The following is a 12,873-nucleotide window of genomic DNA, read 5'->3' on the forward strand; positions in this document are numbered from 1 at the left end:
TTACACCAGTACAGAAAGCAAAAATATATAAAACCGAGTCAAACATATGATGGAAATGTAAAGAAAAAGAAGAGACTTTTTATCATAGGTGGTGGAAATGTAGAGAAGTTTTAAAATTGTGGGAAATGATATATAATGAATTGGAAAAAAATGTTCAAATTGACATTTGTAAAAAAAAACAGAAGCTGAATTCAGTGCATTGTCAGAGCTTTGTAGGGAACTAGAGTTCTAAAGTGTTTGGTCCAAGAGATGTGTGGAGAGTGTTGCTTGCCCATCACCATTTGGGAAGACAATCAACCCTGTTTGAAGTTAGCAGAGTCTGGACAGTTTATGTCCAGAACCAAACATTTGGACATACGTTTCCAAAATGCATGTCAGAGTGTTCAGACAGGCTTAGTGAAGCTGAAGTACTGTCCGAGCCAGAAGAATCTGGCAGATGGGTTCACTAAACCTTTGAGCTTCCAAAAACGGGGAGTTCTGTGAAGGGTTGGGTTTGGGGTAAGTGGTAGTGCTTACATTCACCCCAGCGGTACAGGATGAGAGGGGGTGTGAGGAGACCCAGAGCTTATAGGGTTAATAGCTCAGGAAGTTATATCCTGTCGCTGGGGGTGTGTTCACATACGGGGTTTGTACACTTTGTAATGTGAAATACTTTACTTTCTGTTTTGCTTTGAAGGGGAGAGACAGCATGTCAGCTCTTTCTCCCGGACTGCTGATTTATTTTGCCGCTGTACAATAAAGCTTCTTAGATTAGAAAGAAGCTGCGTACAGAGTCTTTTTCTGCATGCCTGAGCTTTCTTCACACAGGCCACATCGCTGTTCGCAAACTCTGCTAGATGACGGGAAAAGCACTGGTCGCAGTGGAAGTGCGTTGTTTTTACCTTGTCTGCCAGGTTACCTGTAAATGGTCGCTTGACTAGATTACCTGGGGAGGCTGGCCATTCTTTTGTAATGATAATACTTCATTCCTGAGCCTGGTCACAGGCTCACCCTATTCACACCTTAAATGTGCCCTTAAGGCAGGATTTGTGAGGACAGAGACAATGGGGAGGTTTCTAAATTTCCTTTGACCTTGTAGAGAAATATTTGAGGTGAGTGAAAGAGTCAAAACGGCTTTAGGACTTTTCTTCTGGGGACTTGATAGGAAGTCAAAACTGAAGAAAAGATTTTGTAAGATAAAAGGGGGAAAATATTTATTTTCATTATTATCACTATTTATTTTATTGTATTTTTTGTGTTTCTGCGGGAGTGTGTTTTGTATGGAATGTTTGGGAGGAAATAAGACAGTAAATAACAAATAACAAACAAAATATTGATGTATGTAATTTTTATTTCTCAATTATATTTTGTGGTAGTATGGTTGTAATGTTTTTTGTAACATAAAATCATTCAATAAAAATTATTTAAAAACAAACAAACAAATCGGTCAAAATGAATAAATATCAGCAGTAAGCATTGGAGATGCAGACAAAACGAGGGAGCCTTATTCCACATGTGAACATGTCCCCAAAGGGAAAATAAAATAAAATAAATGCTATTTATTTTAAAGAAAACCAAAGCTTTCCTATTTAACATTCTAATGATAAGCATCCCAAATGAAAATAAAAGAGTGTTTCTTTACACAACCACAACGGGTAGGATGTTAATAGCAAAATACTGGAAAATTAATATCAACAAAAGATGAGTGGCAATTAAAGTTGTGCTAGTACCTTAAACTAGCCACAATGCCAAAACTTCCAAGCGACTGAGATCTACTCCCAGTAATAAAAATCCTGCCAGTGATCTACCCATTGCCTTGGAGTTCCCTAACCTATTGGTATTGGGGGACTTCAACATCCATGCTGAGGCCACTCCCTCCTCACAGGCTCTGGACCTGGTGTCTTCCATGGCAACACTAGGGCTCTCCCAGTTTGTTTCAGGCCCCCACACATCAAGCAGGCCACACGCTGGATTTGATCTTTGGCATCGGTACAGATGTGGTCATGTCTCCTTCGATGAAGGTGCCATGGTCTGATCACTACGCTCTGAAAGCCAGGATTGATTTTCCACCCCCACCCTGCTTAGGTGGCGAGCCGATTTGGGCTCGCCCGCAGAGGCTGATGGACCCTGATAGATTCCGTCAGGCCTTGCGGGACCTTGCTCCCCCTGGCGACTCATTGACTGAGCTTGTTGAGGGCTGGAATATCCAGCTCCTAGCAGCCATCAATGAGATCGCACCTAGGCGCCCTCTGCGACCCCGCAGAAACCGAGCTCCCTGGTTTACCGAGGAGCTTCGGAAAATGAAGCGGGACCTCAGACGGCTAGAGCGAGTATGGCGGGGTGCCCGTGACGGAGCCTCAAGAACATCTTATAGGGTTTTTATGAAAACCTACAAGATGTGAGTGAAGGCCGCTAAGAAGTCCTACTTCTCGGCCTCCATTGCCTCCGCTAGCTCTCGCCTGGCACAATTATTTAGTATAATTAGGTCTTTAACATCCCTTGAAGGACAGCCAAATTTAAATAACAATTTGACACACAGCTGTGAGGCATTTGTGAGCTTTTTTGCAGAGAAGGTCCTGTTGCTCCGCCATGACCTCCCTGCCAATTTGGATACAATAAAGGAACTGGAGGCCCCTCGACTGTCCTCGGGTCCAGTATTGGACCACTTTGACTGGATATCCCCAGCTGATGTGGACAGACTCCTCCGAGCTGGAAAGCCCACCACCTGTCCTCTCGACCCGTGCCCGTCTTGGCTGATTAGAGCGTGTCCAGACGAGGTGCGGGCCCCCCTGGGTGATATCATCAATTTGTTCCTTGGCACCGGGATATTCCCAGGGGAACTGAAGGAGGCAGTGGTGCGCCTGCTCTTAAAGAAAACATCATTAGATCCCTTAGATCTATCCAATTACCGCCTGGTTTCGAATCTTCCATTCCTGGGTAAGGTGATTGAGAGAGGGGAGGGGCCACTAGGGGCGCATCAGAAGATGGCTGACAATAACATCTCTCCAACCCACACGAGGTAATTTGGAGGCTGTGATGGGAGTAAATAGCCTCCCTACCCACCCCCCCCCCCAGGATTGTGGGGGGACTGCCCTTGCCTGCTGTGCCCTATACCACCCCTGAATTTGAGGGGATGGGGGCACTAGGCACAATGCCCTCCTGTGGGATTTCGGCACTCCTGGATGCCGTCTCTGATCCGCGCCACTAGCTGCAAGAACTTCAAAAGAAACAATTTGGATGAAGCGAATGCACATATTTCAAGGAAGAAGGGGGAGTAAAAAACTGCTAACAGAAACAGAAGAGATCTCTGATGAAACAAGACGAGTCGGAGGAACAAGTATAAATCATGAGAAGATACGCCAAGACTCGGTATGGCAAAGGGACTGATGAGGGAGGGGGGAAAAAACCTTCCTTTCTTTTATGTGATTAAACAAGAATCCCCCCCCCCCTCACAAGTCAGAAATGTCGTGTTAAGGACTTAAGCTGTGGATTTAAGACTGTGTGGAGAGAAACTTTCGAACCAAAGCATGTTTTAAGAAGAGCGTGGAATGTATAAGGGCTTTGGAATGATGCAGTTAAAAATGCCGTTGCCATATTGGGAAGTTCTGTTGGAGGACTTAAGTCTGAGAGGAGAAATAGAGAAATAGAGCTTTTTTTTATTGTGGGTGAAACTCCTCAGTGGGACTTAAGAATGACAGTTCTGTAATTAATGATGGAAAGAGCGTTGTTATCTATGAAGGCGATGATATATGGAAACCATCTCGATTTGAGGATTGGAAGAACAGAAAAATTCACACAGGATTATTATTGGTGTTTATCGGCTTTAGGAGACTATCAGAAGAGATCATAAAGAAAAAAGAGAAAATATATGAACAAGATGTGATGCGGAAACAGCAAGCTAAGACTGGATAGAATTATGAACTTTGCTTGGACTGATTTGGACATTAACACAGTAGCAAGAAGATGATCAGAATCCCCCTTCGGATTCACCTGATCAATTTTAATAGTAATAACAACAACAACAACAACAACAACAACAACAACAACATTTTTTACCCCACCCATCTGGCTGGGTTTCCCAGCCACTCTGGGCGGCTTCCAATAAAATATTAAAATACAATATCAAATCAAAATCAAATCAAATTTTATTAAACGGTCACAGACCAGGTTAACTCGTACAGCAAGCAGCGAAGCATAACACCAGAAAAAACAAAGGACAATTTCAATATAGATTAGGCCATAACAGCAATTTGAAATTAGACAGCATAAATAAAATTAAGTATTTGCCTTTGCCTGCATATTGACATTGGAAAGCTCTTGTTTCCTGCGCCTAATAGCGGCTACACAGAATTTGGCAACATTGATCGTGATTTCAGGAACCTTGTCTTCTACCAAGGCTCTCATACGTTGGGGTTCTGGTACATTTTTAAGCTTTTGTAGAACTGGGGCAATAAAGGTCAGGCGTAGATCCTCGTAGTAACTACAGTGCAGCAATACATGCAGACTTGTTTCCACTTCCGATGAGCCACATGGGCAAACACGTGACTCATATGGTTTGCCCTCATATCTGCCTACCAGCAGGGCAGAGGGCAGAACGTTAAATCTGGCCAGGGTAAAGGAGTGTCTGTACTTAGGTATTTGTAAATCAGCCAGATAATTTGCGGGTGAGAACCCTCTCCCAAAGTCTCTAATTGTGGCATGTTTATCCATTTTGCCCATATGACATTGCAGCTCTATGTCCCTAATGCGTTGGAGCACTTGACTTCTGGCTCTCTCATATCCTGCCGCTATCAAGATCTGCGGGGAGAATCCCAAGCTTCTTATCTTTTCAAACAGGGAAGCTTTCCAGGTAGAATGAAAGGTGTCTAAGAGTGTTAAAGGAGCCAAACCGGCCGGGGAAAAAATAAGTTTTAACCAGTAGTGTATCTTTAGAATCCACAACCGTGCGTTAACGGGTGGTTGTCCAACTTCTAAGCGGACAGCTATATTAGATACACAGGGGGGGATCCCCAATAAACAACGATAGAATTTTGTTTGAAATGCCTCCATAGGCGCAAAATTTTTAAAACTGCAAACCTGGGATCCATAAGTGAGTTGTGGGAGTATTTTTGCAGCAAAAACCTGGGAGGCCGCCGGAACGTATTTACCCCCTTTCCCGTGAAAAAATCTTGTAAGGGCTTTATTGGCCCTTCCTGCGTTGGCAATGGCGTTTTTCATCTGTTGGTGCCATGAGACCCTTTCCTGAAAAGTTATTCCCAGGTATTTGAAAGTTGCTACCTGGTCAATAGGATGTCCATTAATTCTCCATTTGTGTTTCCTTCTTTTTTTTGAAAACACCATAACTTTAGATTTGCTATAATTTATTGATAGTTGTTCCGCTTGACAATAGTCAGCAAGTGATCTCAAAATCTTCCTCAAGCCAACGCAGGAAAAGGAGAGCAGGACTGCGTCGTCCGCATACAGAAGCACCGGGAGGGGCATACCTTCCAGTTTGGGAGGGTGGGCATTTTCTTTCTCCATATTTACTGCTAAAGAGTTGATGTAGAAATTAAATAGCATTGGCGCGAGGACACATCCTTGTTTAATCCCATAGTGCGTTTGGATTTCTTTAGTTAGATGGCCTGACCGGTCGCATCTTACCCTCACCCTGGTGTTTTCGTATAGACCACGGATAAGGCAGAATAAGCGCTTGTCTATGTTTGTAGCGCCAAGCTTTTCCCAGAGTCTGTCCCTTCGTATTAGATCAAAAGCCGATTTAAAATCCACAAAAGCTGCATATAAAGACCCCCCTTTTCTAGAGTATTTGTCTGCCAGGTGTTGAAGGATAAGGGCCTGGTCTATAGTTGAACGCTTTGCTCTAAAACCAGCTTGAGCTTCTGATAGAATATGCTCTCTTTCCATCCCCTCCACTAATTTATCACATAAATGAGCAGCGTACAGTTTGCTAATAATACTTAATAGACTGATTGGTCTGTAGTTAGCTGGCTCAGTTCTGTTTCCTTTCTTGAATATTGGAATGATGATGGCTAAACCCCAGTCCTCGGGTATAATAGCCGCTCGATTTATACTAGTGAACAAGGCGGCTAGCACAGGGGCCCACCATTCAACATTTGCCTTAAGAATTTCTGGTGGGATATTGTCAGCACCCGGGGCTTTCACCGATTTAAGAGATTGAATAAGGCCAATAATTTCTTCTGTGGTTACAGGGGGCCATTCCTTGCAAAATTCACTTGAAGCAGGAAGCAGAGCTGGGACCAGTTGATTTGATGAATATAATGAGAGGAAATAAGCCTCCCATGCTCCAGCGGGTATATTCGATTTCAATCGGGGAGTCTCTCCAGTTTTTTGCAATTATTTTCCAAAACGTGGCAGAATCTTTTCTTTGGGAGGCCTCCACTAGGCACTGCCAATCCTCCCTTTGTGCCTGGAGCTTTTTCTTGTTAATCAAAGCTTTATAACTGCGTTTTAACTCAAACCAGTCTAATGGAAGCGAAGGCAAGTTCACTGATCTATAGTTCCTGTACTTATCCAGCAGGAGGCGTTTCATAGCCATGCATTCTTGGTCAAACCAAGGTTTGGATTTATTAGAGTGTAGAGATTGCCGTGGCGTTTTTTTGTTGGTCAGATAAGGTTGTAGGGACGAAATCAGTTCCCGGAACATGTCTAATCTAGCCTCAGGAGTTGGGGAATTAACGAGGTTCTCCTTTCTAGCAAGAAAAGTATCTGAGTGAAGTCTTTCCGATATTTCATCACTCAATTTGCTGGACCATTTAATACATGAGTATCTTAGCTCCATGTTTTCGAAACATGGGGCTGCAAGTTTATCAGAGCAAAATAAATCTTTTCTTACATCCAGTATTAAACAGAGCAGTAGATGGTCACTGTCAACCCTCTCCACCACTTTACATTCCCGTGCTCTGCTCAAAAGGTTAGATGACACCAGGACGTAATTGATAGTGGAGGCTCCCATGTTGGATATAAATGTAAATTCCCCACTGAGTTCTCTGTCGACACGACCATTTAATACAGTCAGATCCAGATTGTTGGAAAAACGTAGAAGGCATAGGCCTGCGTAGTTGCAGCCCTTGTCTTTTGAGAGCTTTGGGGGAATAGAATGGACTTCTTCAGAAATGGGAGGTACGTCATGGAAATGAGCATATAACGCTTCGTCTGATTGGCCAATTCTGGCATTTAAATCCCCAGCCAGCAGCACTGCCGCTGCAGGAGTTTGATTCATTAGTTCATCGACATATGATTCTAGCCCATGCCAGATATTTTTGGTAAGCTGCTTGCCTCTTTGGGGAGGGGCATATATATTAATCAATAGAAGTGTGCAATATCTGCATTTCATTAATAATGCCATGGCCACACTGTTCAGAGGCTCCAGCTCGACGAAAGATGCTCTCAGCCTTGTGGATATTAGAATGCCTAGCCCACCCTTAACTCGTCCCCCTTTGTTGCTTGGTGAACCTGCGAGCGAAAATGAGGCAAAACCATTGACATCTAAATCCCCTGTTAGCCATGTCTCTTGCAAGAAGACTATATCATGATCTTGAATAAAATTGACAAATGATTGGTCAGTCGCCTTGTTGAGCCAACCAGCAATGTTCCATGATAAAAATTTAAGGTTGGCTTTATCACAGTCGAGTCTTTGTCAATTATTAGCTAACGTACTTTTAGGGTTTGTCGCTTTATGTATCGGTCGCCTATCGTCTTTGTATGTCGGGCTATCCAGCCGCTCTATGATTTCAATAGGTGGATGCAAAGTGCTCACGTTTGTGAACACCGGATCTTTATTATGCATAAATTCCTTCTGTGGATATTCTGTTGCGGCCTGATTTTGGCCCAATTCTGTTTCATCTAGGTATCTCATTTTGTCCCATACGTCTGGTGGGGTCACCTTAGGGATATTTCTCCTTCGGGGGGGTGATGGAGTGCTCTCCTTGAAGGGTGGCACATTCTCTCTTGGTGGAAAGTTAATCTCCGCTTTAATCTGATGGTTACGTGTTGTGGTCTTTTTTTGGTCTCCCTTAATAACATCGTTGCCTGGAGCTCTCTCGGCCAGCTTATCTCTTAGCTTGTCTAGTCTTCCCAAGATGTCAGTTTGTATTAATGGTGGGAACATCCAGAATTGGTCAATTAGGATATTTTCTTCCATAGTAAAGAGATCCTCACCTTTGCTCACAAGGCGTTGCGGATTCTGTTTGTCAGGCCAGAATTTTGAGAGTTGTTTCCCCTTTCTAAGATTTGCCTGCTTAGTTTTCAAAAGGGGGCTCAAAGGAGCCTTATTTTCAAAGAGCCTAAGTATTGTTATCCGTGCTTTTAAAAAGGCAAGTCTTGACCTAAAAATAAACTTGGCCAGGTTCTGATCCCTAAAAGTGGTCAGTGCTCTCACTGAGTGACCATCATAATGTAGATATTCCACCGAGGTGATATCATTAGAATTAACCATTCCTGGCAGTATGTCATTTAGGCTAGATACAAAGTTCATTATTCGCTGTTTCCCTGTAAGGAAGCCCTTAGGCTTCGGGAAGTTCGTGAATACCAATTTTTGGGGATTTAGGATCAAATTCCAATCTCTTTCCTGACTGGCGGCTTGCCAGGTCTGAAGGGGGGCATCATCTCTACTGAACGCTTCCTCTTCCTCGCTGTTCGATTTGCTAAGTGTTTTATTGCCTTCATAGGTAGAGGCCTCTACTTCCGCAGCATCAGGTTTGTTAAATAGTTGGTTATCCAGGGACTGAATTGTTACTTCTGCCTTCTCACTTGCTACTGGAATCAGCCTTGGCAAGTCCTCCTTGGCCGGTTGCTGTGTAACTATCTTTGTTTCTCTCTTTTTTCCCTTCTTTTTGCTGCCCCGTGTGGTCGATTTATTTGGGGCCGAGGGAAGAAGTTTGAACAATTTCTGCCAATGTATGCTTCGATTACTGCGGGTATACTTGGCTTTCCTTGTTGTTTTGATATTTTTACTTTTCTTCACTTTTACCCTTGAGTTATGTCTTTGCAGATTCTTATTTATTACTGGTTTGTTCGTCCCCACTAGCTCAACTGTTTTATGTTCTTGGTGCATATCATTTAATTTTATCTCTTTTAATTGAGGTGTGAAATTTTCTACTAACGTCAGCAGTAGCCCATTTGTTATTGTTAGATAATTTTTTATGTTGGCTAGATCAGTACTTATTGCTAGGGAATAATCCAAAGGGCGGCCGTCACTCAATTCTGTTTGAGAGTATTTTGAAATAGAGATCTGGTTTTGATGGGTTGATGTAATTTCTTCCGTGGGCAGCTGTTCCTTAATAATAGAGGTATTTCCCTCCTGAAGTTCCTCGACTAAAGCTAGCTCTTGCGCTAGGCTGCATGGGGAGTTAATATTTCCAGTATCTTGAGATATCTCTTTAGAATAAGACGTCCAATCAAGAACAGTAAGAGAGGGGGGTATTACTTCATCAAGAATTAACTCTTTTTGTGGACTCTTACCCTCCTCCATCTTAGGAAAGTAATTTGTGATTTTGCTTTGTCTTTTACCAGGGCCCGGGGGGCTGATTGCCGAGTCAGGCAGTATACCCAACTCCTTATATGTTCTTCTAGTAAAAACCATGGTAAAAGTTGTCTTAATATAGAGAGAGGGCAGTTTACCCCGGGTGCGACTGCCTTAAATTGGGGGGCAGGTGGGGGTGTCAATCTATATTCCCACCTGCTCTCTGCAGCAGCTTCCTGATGTGCTCATCAACAACCTCAGTATATTTCTCTATTTTGAGTTCTCTGCTTTTAGATCTTAGTGATTGTCCTAAGCCTGTAGTTTTCACCTCAGTCATGCGACCAGCGCTGTTTCACAAATGCTGCAACCTAGTCGGAATATAATAATAAAACAAAACAATGCTGCCAAAGAGACAGCAGTAATAAAACGGCTAAAAACTACATTAAAATTAAAATTGCCTTATTTAGGCAATTTATGTGCAGCTGGGGGACGCAGGTGGCGCTGTGGGTTAAAGCCTCAGCACCTAGGACTTGCCGATCGAAAGGTCGGCGGTTCGAATCCCCGCGGCGGGGTGCGCTCCCGTCGCTCGGTCCCAGCGCCTGCCAACCTAGCAGTTCGAAAGCACCTCCGGGTGCAAGTAGATAAATAGGGACCGCTTACTAGCGGGAAGGTAAACGGTGTTCTGTGTGCTGCGCTGGCTCGCCAGATGCAGCTTGTCACGCTGGCCACGTGACCCGGAAGTGTCTGCGGACAGCGCTGGCTCCCGGCCTATAGAGTGAGATGAGTCTGGCAAGACTGGCCCGTACGGGCAGGGGTACCTTTACCTTTACCTTTATGTGCAGCTGGGAAAGGATAGTAGTGGAGTTTGGCTATAGCACATGTACAGCTATGATTACCTTGTATTTCGGGCCCTAGCTTAGTCTTTAGAGGCCATCTCCCACCGCCCTATACTGAACGAAGGATATCCAAGAGCCCCAGAAGGGAAACTTTCTGTGGGCTGGTTCACTGATTCCTTCTAAGCAGTCTTTCAGAGGCCTACCACATAAGGCAGGGCACAGGACGATATCTTGCTGAAGCCGGTTTCCCAAACCTCCAGAGGGTCCTATCCGATACACTGTTATAGAGTTATTGGGTAGATTAAAATCTTCCTGTAAAAAACTCAGGATGCCTTCACCAGGAGTCTCTGAGAGTGTAAATGCTGGCCTCCTCAGAACAGTTTGTTAAAATGGAGAGTCTTTCCAGCTACTGTACTTCCTCTTCAGCTGCGAAGCAGGAATGCTGTCCCCAGCTAGTTCACACAGCCCCCCAGCTGGGCGGGGGTCAGTTAACCCCCGAATCTCCAAGCTTTATCTTTCTCTGTGTTCAGCAGAGCTGGGTGTCTATGGGCCAGTCTCAAAGCAGGGCCCACAGTCGTGTCTCTCCTTCGGATAAGCAGTTCACAGTTCTGTCTTTAGACCTCTTCTCTCTCTGCTCTCAGTTCAGGCAGCAGCTTTCTCTCCTCTCTGGCAACCTTGACCGGGCAGCTGATAAGGAGGGAGGGAGCAGGCTGGGACAAGCTGAAGACAAGCTGGAACAAGCTGAGGCTCGCAGAGCCAACAGGAATTATAAAAGTGCTCAGAGTCTTTAAAATGTTTCCCGTTTGTTAGAAATTGGCATCCGGAGGGCAATTAAGATAAGGTTTTAAAAGAATAAAAGTGAGCGCCGGAGAGCGCGACTTGCCTCGGCGCCATCTTGCCTCCTCCTCCCATACAACAATATAATAGAATCTAAAATACAATATTCCATCAAATATTCAAAGCTTCCCTAAACATAATAAGAACAACCATCCATTTTCAGTCCTTTGAATTAGCAATTAAGCATTTCTGGAAAGGGAAATGGCATACTTTTGTATATTAGTATGAAAAGCATGCATAAGAAATTATTACTCATTTAATTTATTACTCATTATTACTCATTTTGGCAGGGGAAAGGTCTCCCTTGGGAGGTGGTGGACTCTCCTTCTTGGAGGTTTCTGAGCAGAGATCGGGGGTTGTAATAATAATAATAATAATAATAATAATAATAATAATAATAATAATAATAATAATTTATACCCCACCCATCTGGCTGGGTTTCCCCACCCACTCTGGGCGGCTTCCAATCAAACACTAAAATACAATAACCTATTAAACATTGAAAGCTTCCCTCAACAGGGCTGCCTCTTTAGGGAACTAGACGCGGCCCCCTCTTGCTTCGGGTTGGACTAGATGACCCTGGGATCCCCTCCTATCTCTCCACTCCTGAATTCTAGGAGGAGCTTCCTTGCCTCCTGCAAAGCCCTTTTCCCTGCAAGCTCTTCCTCTGGTTTCTGGCCAAGGGAGGGAGATGCTCAGAGTCCAGCCAAGAGCCTCACCCCCAAAAGGATATCTGGGCATTTTATTCCATAAAAAATGATAAGAATCTGAGGTTCTGCCAAGCGAGAGAGGGCTGAGCTGGAGGGACTCGGCTTGGCAAGGGTTAAAGGGAAGTGAGCTGCCTTCCTAGAGAGGCCAGGAAGCAAGGGGGGGCCAGGTCCTCCAGAGCCAAGGCCCCTCCCTCCCCAGTCCTTTCCTGCAAGGAAGGGGGGGGGGGTGTTGCTTTGTGTCTCTCCTGCAAGGGCCGAATCGCTGCCCCCGCCTGGGATCTGGTGAGTCCATAGCTGTCAACTTTCAGATTTGAAAATAAGGGATCAGCAGCCTCACCTATCTCCCAATCCGGGATAGCAGCAGGAAGCAGCGGGAAACGGCGCTGGAATAAGGGGATTTCCCGCAAAAAAAGAAGGAAGGTTGACAGCTGTGGGTGGGTCTCCTCTCTCTCCCCCCAGAGGGTGCAGTGGGGAGACGGGGGGGGGGGTCCCAGGGCTGCAGCAAGGGAGGGTGCCTGGGGGGGCCTGATCTGCTTCTGCAGGGGGGGGGGACCCCAAGTCAGGCAGGAGAGGGTCCTGCCAGGGAGGGGCCAGGTCTGCCACGCTCTCCTTCCTGCAGATCAGAGGATCCCTGACTCCCACGAAATCTCCCTTTTTAAAACAAAGAAGTCCCTGGGACTTTAAATCTGTGTGAATTCGCTCAGCCTCATTGCACAACCGAGGAAACATCTGCAAATGGTTTTCCAAAGGTGGAGGAGGAGGTGGACTAGCCCCCCCCCCAAAAAAAAGCAATGGGGAGAAAGGAAGGAAAAGTAGGAAAGAGAGGCCAGGAATAAAGAGAGGGATCCCAGGCCATAGTCTGGCTGCTGCATTGCAAACCAGTTTGTGTTAAGCAATCTAATAGAACAACAAAAAAATCAAAAAGTCAAGGGAGATGTCTTTGGCCCCGCCCACTTGGCCCTCTGGGGGTTGGCCAGATACATTCCTGGCCCTCAGAAGAGAGAAAAAGAGACCTCACCCCAAGAATCTGTCT

At 44.9% G+C, this 12,873-nt stretch overlaps 1 protein-coding gene across 1 annotated transcript in view; it reads left to right on the forward strand.

Annotated features, from left to right (window-relative positions):
- The window catches only part of LOC114595517 (uncharacterized), a 133,691-nt gene that overhangs the window by 86,732 nt on the left and 34,086 nt on the right, over window positions 1-12,873 (forward strand). The gene's annotated exons all lie outside the window — the stretch shown is intronic.

This window comes from Podarcis muralis, chromosome 4, assembly GCF_964188315.1.
Source record: "Podarcis muralis chromosome 4, rPodMur119.hap1.1, whole genome shotgun sequence".
NCBI lineage: Eukaryota > Metazoa > Chordata > Lepidosauria > Squamata > Lacertidae > Podarcis > Podarcis muralis.